The sequence below is a fragment of the Salvelinus fontinalis genome, chromosome 31 (assembly GCF_029448725.1).
Source record: "Salvelinus fontinalis isolate EN_2023a chromosome 31, ASM2944872v1, whole genome shotgun sequence".
NCBI lineage: Eukaryota > Metazoa > Chordata > Actinopteri > Salmoniformes > Salmonidae > Salvelinus > Salvelinus fontinalis.
The window spans coordinates 3,947,174-3,957,352 of NC_074695.1; positions in this window are offsets into that span (position 1 = coordinate 3,947,174).

The window sequence follows — 10,179 nt, forward strand, 5'->3', positions numbered from 1 at the left end:
TTTGGCTGGCTGGCTGGCTGTTTGGCTGGCTGGCTGGCTGTTTGGCTGGCTGGCTGGCTGTTCGGCTGGCTGGCTGTTTGGCTGGCTGGCTGGCTGACTGGCTGGCTGTTTGGCTGGCTGGCTGGCTGGCTGTTTGGCTGGCTGGCTGTTTGGCTGGCTGGCTGGCTAGCTGTTTGGCTGGCTAAATGTTTGGCTGGCTGGCTGTTTGGCTTGCTGGCTGTTTGGCTGGCTGACTGTTTGGCTGGCTGACTGTTTGGCTGGCTGGCTGTTTGGCTGGCTGTTTGGCTGGATGGCTGGCTGTTTGAATGGCTGGCTGGCTGGCTGTTTGGCTGGCTGGCTGGCTGTTTGGCTGGCTGGCTGGCTGTTTGGCTGGCTGGCTGTTTGGCAGGCTGGCTGAATGGTAGTTTGGCCGGCTGGCTGGCTGTTTGGCTGTTTGGCTGTTTGGCTGGCTGTTTGGCTGGCTGGCGGGTTGTTTGGCTGGCTGGCTGTTTGGCTGGCTGGCTGGCTGGCTGTTTGGCTGGCTGGCTGTTTGGCTGGCTGTTTGGCTGGCTGGCTGGCTGGCTGGCTGTTTGGCTGGCTGGCTGGCTTTTTGGCTTTTTGGCTGGCTGTTTGGCTGGCTGTTTGGCTGGCTGTTTGGCTGGCTGGCTGTTTGGCTGGCTGGCTGGCTGTTTGGCTGGCTGGCTGTTTGGCTGGCTGGCATACATCCTGGCATTGGAGGACCAGTACCAGAGAAGAGGCTCCAATGGAGTGACTGACCAGAGAAGCAGCTCCAATGGAGTGACTGACCAGAGAAGAGGCTCCAATGGAGTGACTGACCAGAGAAGAGGCTCCAATGGAGTGACTGACCAGAGAAGAGAAGAGGCTCCAATGGAGTGACTGACCAGAGAAGAGGCTCCAATGGAGTGACTGACCAGAGAAGAGGCTCCAATGTAGTGACTGACCAGAGAAGAGGCTCCAATGTAGTGACTGACCAGAGAAGAGGCTCCAATGGATTGACTGGCCAGAGAAGAGGCTCCAATGTAGTGACTGACCAGAGAAGAGGCTCCAATGGAGTGACTGACCAGAGAAGAGGCTCCAATGTAGTGACTGACCAGAGAAGAGGCTCCAATGGAGTGACTGACCAGAGAAGAGGCTCCAATGGATTGACTGGCCAGAGAAGAGGCTCCAATGGAGTGACTGACCAGAGAAGAGGCTCCAATGTAGTGACTGACCAGAGAAGAGGCTCCAATGGAGTGACTGACCAGAGAAGAGAAGAGGCTCCAATGGAGTGACTGACCAGAGAAGAGAAGAGGCTCCAATGGAGTGACTGACCAGAGAAGAGAAGAGACTCCAATGTAGTGACTGACCAGAGAAGAGGCTCCAATGGAGTGACTGACCAGAGAAGAGGCTCCAATGGAGTGACTGACCAGAGAAGAGGCTCCAATGGAGTGACTGACCAGAGAAGAGGCTCCAATGGAGTGACTGACCAGAGAAGAGAAGAGGCTCCAATGTAGTGACTGACCAGAGAAGAGGCTCCAATGGAGTGACTGACCAGAGAAGAGGCTCCAATGGAGTGACTGACCAGAGAAGAGGCTCCAATGTAGTTACTGACCAGAGCAGAGAAGAGGCTCCGATGTAGTGACTGACCATTCAGAGAGAGTTAATTTTCCTGGCACCACACTGCCAGGTCACTGACCTCCTCTTTGTAGGCTGTCTCATTGTCGCCGGTGATCAGGCATACCACTCGTTGTGTCATCTGCAAACTTGATGATTGAGTTGGAGACGGGCGTGGCCACAGTCATGTGGTGAACAGGGAGGAGGGGGCTGAACATGCACCCTGTGTTGACGATCAGTTTAGTGGAAGTGCTGTTGCCTACCTTCACCACCTGGGGGCGACACGTCAGGAAGTCCCGAGTGGGCTCCCGAGTGGCGCAGCGGTCTAAGGCACTGCATCTCAGTGCTAAAGGCGTCACCACAGACCCTGGTTTGATTCTAGGCTGTATCACCACTGGTCGTGATTGGGAGTCCAATGGCCCAGTGTTGTCTGAGTTAGGTTTTGGCTGAGGTAGGCGGTCATTGTAAATAAGAATTTGTTCTTAACTGACTTGCCTAGTTAAATAAAGATTCATTTAAAACAAATGTAAAAAAAAAATAAAGTCTAGGACCCAGTTTCACAGGGTAGTGTTCAGACCCAGGGCCCCGAGCTGATGAATTTGGAGGGTACTATGGTGTTAAATGCTGAGCTGTAGTCAATGAACAACATTCTCACATAGGTATTCCTCTTGTCCAGATGGGATAGGGCAGTGTGCAGTGCAATGGCGATTGCATCATCCGTGGATCGATTGGATTGGTATGTAAATTAGAGTGGGTCTAGGGTATCAGGTAAGGTAGAGGTGATATGATCCTTAACTAGCCTCTCAAAGCACTTCATGATGACAGAAGTGAGTGCTACGGAGCAGATAGTCATTTAGTTCAGTTACCTTTGCTTTCTTGGGTATAGAAACAATGGTGGACATCTTGAAGAATGTGGGGACAGCAGACTGGGATAGGGAGAGATTATGTCCATAAACACTCCAGCCAGCTGGTCTGTGATGGCTCTGAGGACGCAGCTAGGGATGCCGTCTGGGCCGGCAGCCTTGTGAGGGTTAACAAGCTTAGACTTCTTACGTCGCCCACGGAGAATGAAAGCTCACAGTCCACGGGAGAGATGGTGACCCCGTGTCGACGGCACTGTATTTCCTTTTATCGAAGGGAAACATAGACGGAGACAGAGACAGAGACAGAGACAGAGACAGAGAGACAGAGACAGAGAGACAGAGAGACAGAGAGAGACAGAGAGAGAAATAGAAACAGAGACAGAGACAGAGACAGAGACAGAGACAGACACAGAGACAGAGACAGACAGAGACAGAGACAGAGACAGAGACAGAGACAGACAGAGACAGAGACAGAGACAGAGACAGACAGAGACAGACAGAGACAGACAGAGACAGACAGAGACAGACAGAGAGACAGAGAGAGAGACAGAGAGAGAGACAGAGAGAGAGACAGAGAGAGAGACAGAGAGAGAGACAGAGAGAGAGACAGAGAGAGAAATAGAAACAGAGACAGAGACAGAGACAGACAGAGAGAGAGAGAGACAGAGACAGAGACAGACAGAAAGAGACAGAGAGAGAGACAGAGAGAGAGACGGAGACAGTCATTCTCTGTGACTCCAATGGAAAACATCTATAGGAAAGATACAGTAACTACTATCTGGCATGAAGGTAAGATAAATATGTTGCCCCATGACCCAGAGTGCCCTCCAAATAGTTTCAGAAGACATGTTCATTTAACCCCTTACACAAGAGGGGATGTGTCACGTTTACTCCTCCCTCTCTGGCGCTCGAGGTCGTCAGGCTGCTCATTATCTAGCATTTCTGTCACCATCGTTACGCGCATCAGCACCTCATCAGACTCACCTGGCCTCAGTCACCTGCCTGCCTCGGTCACCTGCCTGCCTCGGTCACCTGCCTGCCTCGGTCACCTGCCTGCCTCGGTCCCCTGCCTGCCTCGGTCCCCTGCCTGCCTCGGTCACCTGCCTGCCTCGGTCACCTGCCTGCCTCAATCACCTGCCTGCCTCGGTCACCTGCCTGCCTCGGTCACCTGCCTGCCTCGGTCACCACCCTGCCTCGGTCACCTGCCTGCCTCGGTCACCTGCATGCCTCGGTCATCTCCCCGCCTCAGTCACCTGCCTGCCTCGGTCACCTGTCTGCCTCGGTCACCTGCCTGCCTCGGTCACCTGCCTGCCTCGGTCACCTACCTGCCTCGGTCACCTGCATGCCTCGGTCACCTCCCTGCCTCGGTCACCTCCCTGCCTCGGTCACCTGCCTGCCTCGGTCACCTGCCTGCCTCGGTCACCTGCCTGCCTCGATCACCTGCCTGCCTCGGTCACCTGCCTGCCTCGGTCACCTGCCTGCCTCGGTCACCTGCCTGCCTCGGTCACCACCCTGCCTCGGTCACCTGCCTGCCTCGGTCACCTGCCTGCCACGGTCACCTGCCTGCCTCGGTCACTTCCCTGATTACCTTCTCTACATATGTCACTTCCTTTGGTTCCTTCCTGCGCGGTTATTGTTTCTGTTCCTGTGTTTCATGTCTGTACGCTGCTCGTGTTCCTGTGTTTCATGTCTGTACGCTACTCATGTTCCTGTGTTTCATGTCTGTACGCTACTCGTGTTCCTGCGTTTCATGTCTGTACGCTACTCGTGTTCCTGTGTTTCATGTCTGTACGCTACTCGTGTTCCTGTGTTTCATGTCTGTACGCTACTCGTGTTCCTGCGTTTCATGTCTGTACGCTACTCGTGTTCCTCCGTTTCATGTCTGTACGCTACTCGTGTTCCTGCGTTTCATGTCTGTACGCTACTCGTGTTCCTGTGTTTCATGTCTGTACGCTACTCGTGTTTCTGTGTTTCATGTCTGTACGCTACTCGTGTTCCTGTGTTTCATGTCTGTACGCTGCTCGTGCTCCTGTGTTTCATGTCTGTACGCTACTCGTGTTCCTGTGTTTCATGTCTGTACGCTACTCGTGTTCCTGTGTTTCATGTCTGTACTCTACTCGTGTTCCTGTGTTTCATGTCTGTACGCTACTCGTGTTCCTGCGTTTCATGTCTGTACGCTACTCGTGTTCCTGTGTTTCATGTCTGTACGCTACTCGTGTTCCTGTGTTTCATGTCTGTACGCTACTCGTGTTCCTGTGTTTCATGTCTGTACGCTACTCGTGTTCCTGCGTTTCATGTCTGTACGCTGCTCGTGTTCCTGTCTTTCATGTCTGTACGCTACTCGTGTTCCTGTGTTTCATGTCTGTACGCTACTCGTGTTCCTGTGTTTCATGTCTGTACGCTGCTCGTGTTCCTGTGTTTCATGTCTGTACGCTACTCGTGTTCCTGTGTTTCATGTCTGTACGCTACTCGTGTTCCTGTGTTTCATGTCTGTACGCTACTCGTGTTTCTGTGTTTCATGTCTGTACGCTACTCGTGTTCCTGTGTTTCATGTCTGTACGCTACTCGTGTTCCTGTGTTTCATGTCTGTACGCTGCTCGTGTTCCTGTGTTTCATGTCTGTACGCTACTCGTGTTCCTGTGTTTCATGTTTGTACGCTGCTCGTGTTCCTGTGTTTCATGTCTGTACGCTACTCGTGTTCCTGTGTTTCATGTCTGTACGCTACTCGTGTTCCTGTGTTTCATGTCTGTACGCTACTCGTGTTTCTGTGTTTCATGTCTGTACGCTACTCGTGTTCCTGTGTTTCATGTCTGTACGCTACTCGTGTTCCTGTGTTTCATGTCTGTACGCTGCTCGTGTTCCTGTGTTTCATGTCTTTACGCTACTCGTGTTCCTGTGTTTCATGTCTGTACGCTACTCGTGTTCCTGTGTTTCATGTCTGTACGCTACTCGTGTTCCTGTGTTTCATGTCTGTACGCTACTCGTGTTCCTGTGTTTCATGTCTGTACGCTACTCATGTTTCTTGTTTTGTTCCATAGTCGTATATTTAGTAAATACACTCCTGGCACTTGCTTCCTGATTCTTAACATACGCATTACAGAATTGGCCTGTATGCCTAGGTGTCACGATCGTGTGGAGGATTGACGGACCAAAACGCAGCTTTAGGAAAATAAGCCATCTCCTTTTTATTGACGAAGAAGGCACACGAAACAAAAACACTTAAACACTAAACAAAACAAGAAAACGATCGTGAAGCTAAAACAACGATGTGCACACACTGGCTACAAACGTATAACATAGACAACTACTCACAACAAATGAAAGCCTATGGCTACCCTAAATAAGGCTCCCAATCAGAGACAACCGAAATCAGCTGTCTCTAATTGGGAACTCATTCAGGTAACCATAGACTCTCCTAGACAACTAAACATACATAGACAACGCTAGACACATGTACTCAACACAAACCCATATACTACACCCAACAACCCCTTTACCATAGAAACACCCAAAACCAACAAAACACAAACATTCCCCATGTCACACCCTGACCTAACTAAAATAATAAAGAAAACAAAGAATACTAAGGCCAGGGCGTGACATAACCCCCCCCTTAAGGTGCGAACTCCGGGCGCACCATTAACCAGTCTAGGGGAGGGTCTGGGTGGGCTTCCATCCACGGTGGCGGCTCCGGCTCTGGTCGTGGTCCCCACGTCACCACAGTCCCTAACCGCCTCATTAGCTTCCTCCAAATGAACCCCTCCACATTAACCCCACTGCATTAAGGGGCAGTTCCGGAATAAGGGGCAGCTCCGGACTAAGGGGCAGTACCAGGGTAAGGGGCAGTACCAGGGTCAGGGGCAGCTCCGAACTAAGGGGCAGTACCAGGGTAAGGGACAGCACCAGGATAAGGGGCAGCACCAGGCTGAGGGACTGCAGCTCCGGACTGAGGGACTGCAGCTCCGGACTGAGGGACGGCCCATGGCTGGCTGACGGATCTGGCTGCTCATGGCTGGCTGACGGATCTGGCTGCTCATGGCTAGCTGACGGATCTGGCTGCTCATGGCTAGCTGACGGATCTGGCTGCTCATGGCTAGCTGACGGATCTGGCTGCTCATGGCTAGCTGATGGATCTGGCTGCTCATGGCTAGCTGACGGATCTGGCTGCTCATGGCTAGCTGACGGATCTGGCTGCTCATGGCTAGCTGACGGATCTGGCTGCTCATGGCTGGCTGACGGATCTGGCTGCTCATGGCTAACTGACGGATCTGGCTGCTCATGGCTGGCTGACGGATCTGGCTGCTCATGGCTGGCTGACGGATCTGGCTGCTCATGGCTAGCTGACGGATCTGGCTGCTCATGGCTGGCTGACGGATCTGGCTGCTCATGGCTGGCTGACGGATCTGGCTGCTCATGGCTGGCTGACGGATCTGGCTGCTCATGGCTGGCTGACGGATCTGGCTGCTCATGGCTGGCTGACGGATCTGGCTGCTCATGGCTGGCTGACGGATCTGGCTGCTCATGGCTAGCTGACGGATCTGGCTGCTCATGGCTAGCTGACGGATCTGGCTGCTCATGGCTAGCTGACGGATCTGGCTGCTCATGGCTAGCTGACGGATCTGGCTGCTCATGGCTAGCTGACTGCTCTGGCAGATCCTGTCTGGTTAGCGGCTCTGGCAGATCCTGTCTGGTTGGCGGCTCTGGCAGATCCTGTCTGGTTGGCGGCTCTGGCAGATCCTGTCTGGTTGGCGGCTCTGGCAGATCCTGTCTGGTTGGCGGCTCTGGCAGATCCTGTCTGGTTGGCGGCTCTGGCAGATCCTGTCTGGCGGGCGGCTCTAGCGGCTCCTGTCTGGCGGACGGCTCTGTAGGCTCATGGCAGACGGGCGGCTTTGCAGGCTCATGGCAGACGGGCGGCTTTGCAGGCTCATGGCAGACGGATGGCTCAGACGGCGCTGGGGAGACGGATGGCTCAGATGGCGCTGGGGAGACGGATGGCTCAGATGGCGCTGGGGACACGGATGGTTCAGATGGCGCTGGGGAGACGGATGGCTCAGATGGCGCTGGGGAGACGGATGGCTCAGATGGCGCTTGGCAGACGGGCAGTTCAGGCGTCGCTGTGCAGACGGCAGACTCCTGCCGGCTGAGGCGTACTGTAGGCCTGGTGCGTGGTGCCGGGACTGGTGGCACCGGGCTGGGGACACGCATCTCAGGGCTAGTGCGGGGAGCAGCAACAGGACGCACAGGACTCTGGGGACACACAGGAGGCTTGGTGCGTGGTTTAGGCACTGGTGGTAAAGGGCTGGAGACACGCACCATATGGCTAGTGCGTGGAGGAGGCACTGGTGGTACTGGGTTGGGGCGGGGAGGTGGCGCCGGAAATACCGGACCGTGCAGGCGTACTGGCTCCCTTGAGCGCCGAGCCTGCCCAACCCTACCTGGTTCTATGCTCCCCGTCGCCTGACCAGTGCGGGAGGTGGAATAACCCGCACCGGCCTATGTAGGCGAACCGGGGACACCATGCGTAAGGCTGGTGCCATGTACGCCGGCCCGAGGAGACGCACTGGTGACCAGATGCGTTGGGCCGGCTTCATGACATACGGCTCAACGCTCAGTCTAGCCCGGCCGATACGTGGAGCTGAAATGTACCGAACCGGGCTATGCACGCAGACAGGAGACACCGTGTGCTCTACTGCGTAACACGGTGTCTGCCCGTACTCTCGCTCTCCACGGTAAGTACAGGGAGTAGGCGCAGGTTTCCTACCTGACTTCGCCACACTCCCTTTAAGGCCCCCCCCAAAAATTTTTTGGGTTGTACTCACGGGCTTCCAGCCTTGTCTCCGTGCTGCCTCCTCATATCGCCTCCTCTCGGCTTTAGCTGCCTCCAGCTCTTCACGAGGAAGGCGATATTCTCCCGGTTGTGCCCACGGCCCCTTACCATCCAGTATCTCCTCCCATGTCCACGAATCCTGTGTAGGTGGGTCCTGTTGCCGCTTTCCATGCCGCTTGGTCCTGTATTGGTGAGTAGTTCTGTCACGATCGTGTGGAGGATTGACGGACCAAAACGCAGCTTTAGGAAAATAAGCCATCTCCTTTTTATTGACGAAGAAGGCACACGAAACAAAAACACTTAAACACTAAACAAAACAAGAAAACGATCGTGAAGCTAAAACAACGATGTGCACACACTGGCTACAAACGTATCACATAGACAACTACTCACAACAAATGAAAGCCTATGGCTACCCTAAATAAGGCTCCCAATCAGAGACAACCGAAATCAGCTGTCTCTAATTGGGAACTCATTCAGGCAACCATAGACTCTCCTAGACAACTAAACATACATAGACAACGCTAGACACATGTACTCAACACAAACCCATATACTACACCCAACAACCCCTTTACCATAGAAACACCCAAAACCAACAAAACACAAACATTCCCCATGTCACACCCTGACCTAACTAAAATAATAAAGAAAACAAAGAATACTAAGGCCAGGGCGTGACAGTAGGGCTAAATTTAAATGTTTCTTAATAATGAAGGAATATGGAATGCTTAGGTATGACCATGTTTTTTTATTTTATTTTATTTATTTCACCTTTATTTAACCAGATAGGCCAGTTGAGAACAAGTTCTCATTTACAACTGCGACCTGGCCAAGATAAAGCAAAGCAGTGCGACACAAACAACAACACAGAGTTACACATGGAGTAAACAAAACATACAGTCAATAATACAGTAGAAAAATAAGTCTATATACAATGTGAGCAAATGAGGTGAGATAAGGGAGGTAAAGGCAAAAAAAGGCCATGGTGGCGAGGTAAATACAATATAGCAATTAAAACACTGGAATGGTAGATTTGCAGTGAAAGAATGTGCAAAGTAGAGATATAAATAATGGTGTGCAAAGGAGCAAAATAAATAAATAAATACAGTAGGGGTAGCAATTAAAAGGTAACCGTTTTGAGATTATGAGGAAATGATTACATTAAAGTTGAGGACACAACAGTTCACCTGAGACTAGACTGATTGTATGTGTATTTTGCATCTACTGTAGTTTTCACAGTCTTTGTTGATAACATCATCTGTATACATTCAGTAACACGATAAGACTTTTCCGAGACAGTCGTGAAGAGGGCACGACAAAGCCTATTCCCCCCTCAGGAAACTGAAAAGATATGGCATGGGTCCTGAGATCCTCAAAATGTTCTACAGCTGCACCATCGAGACCATCCTGACTGGTTGCATCACTGCCTGGTATGTTAACTGCTCGGCCTCCGACCGCAAGGCACTACAGAGGGTAGTGCGTACGGCCCAGTAGATCACTGGGGCTAAGCTGCCTGCCATCCAGGACCTCTATACCAGGCAGTGTCAGAGGAAGGCCCTAAAAATTGTCACAGAACCCAGCCTCCCCAGTCATAGACTGTTCTCTCTGCTACCGTACGGCAAGCGGTACCGGAGCGCCAAGTCTAGGACAAAATTGCTTCTCAACAGTTTTTACCCCCAAGCCATAAGACTCCTGAACAGGTAATCAAATGGCTACCCGGACTATTTGCAACCCAGGGTATGACGACATGTCATCTGGTAACTGAACATCAAACATAGTGATGATAAACGTTGACACAGGAGTTTAAAACCTTTTCTCAATAGGGGGTGCTGTTTTCACTTTGTAAAAATTTAGTTCCCAAATTAAACGGCCTCGTATTCAATTCTTGCTCGT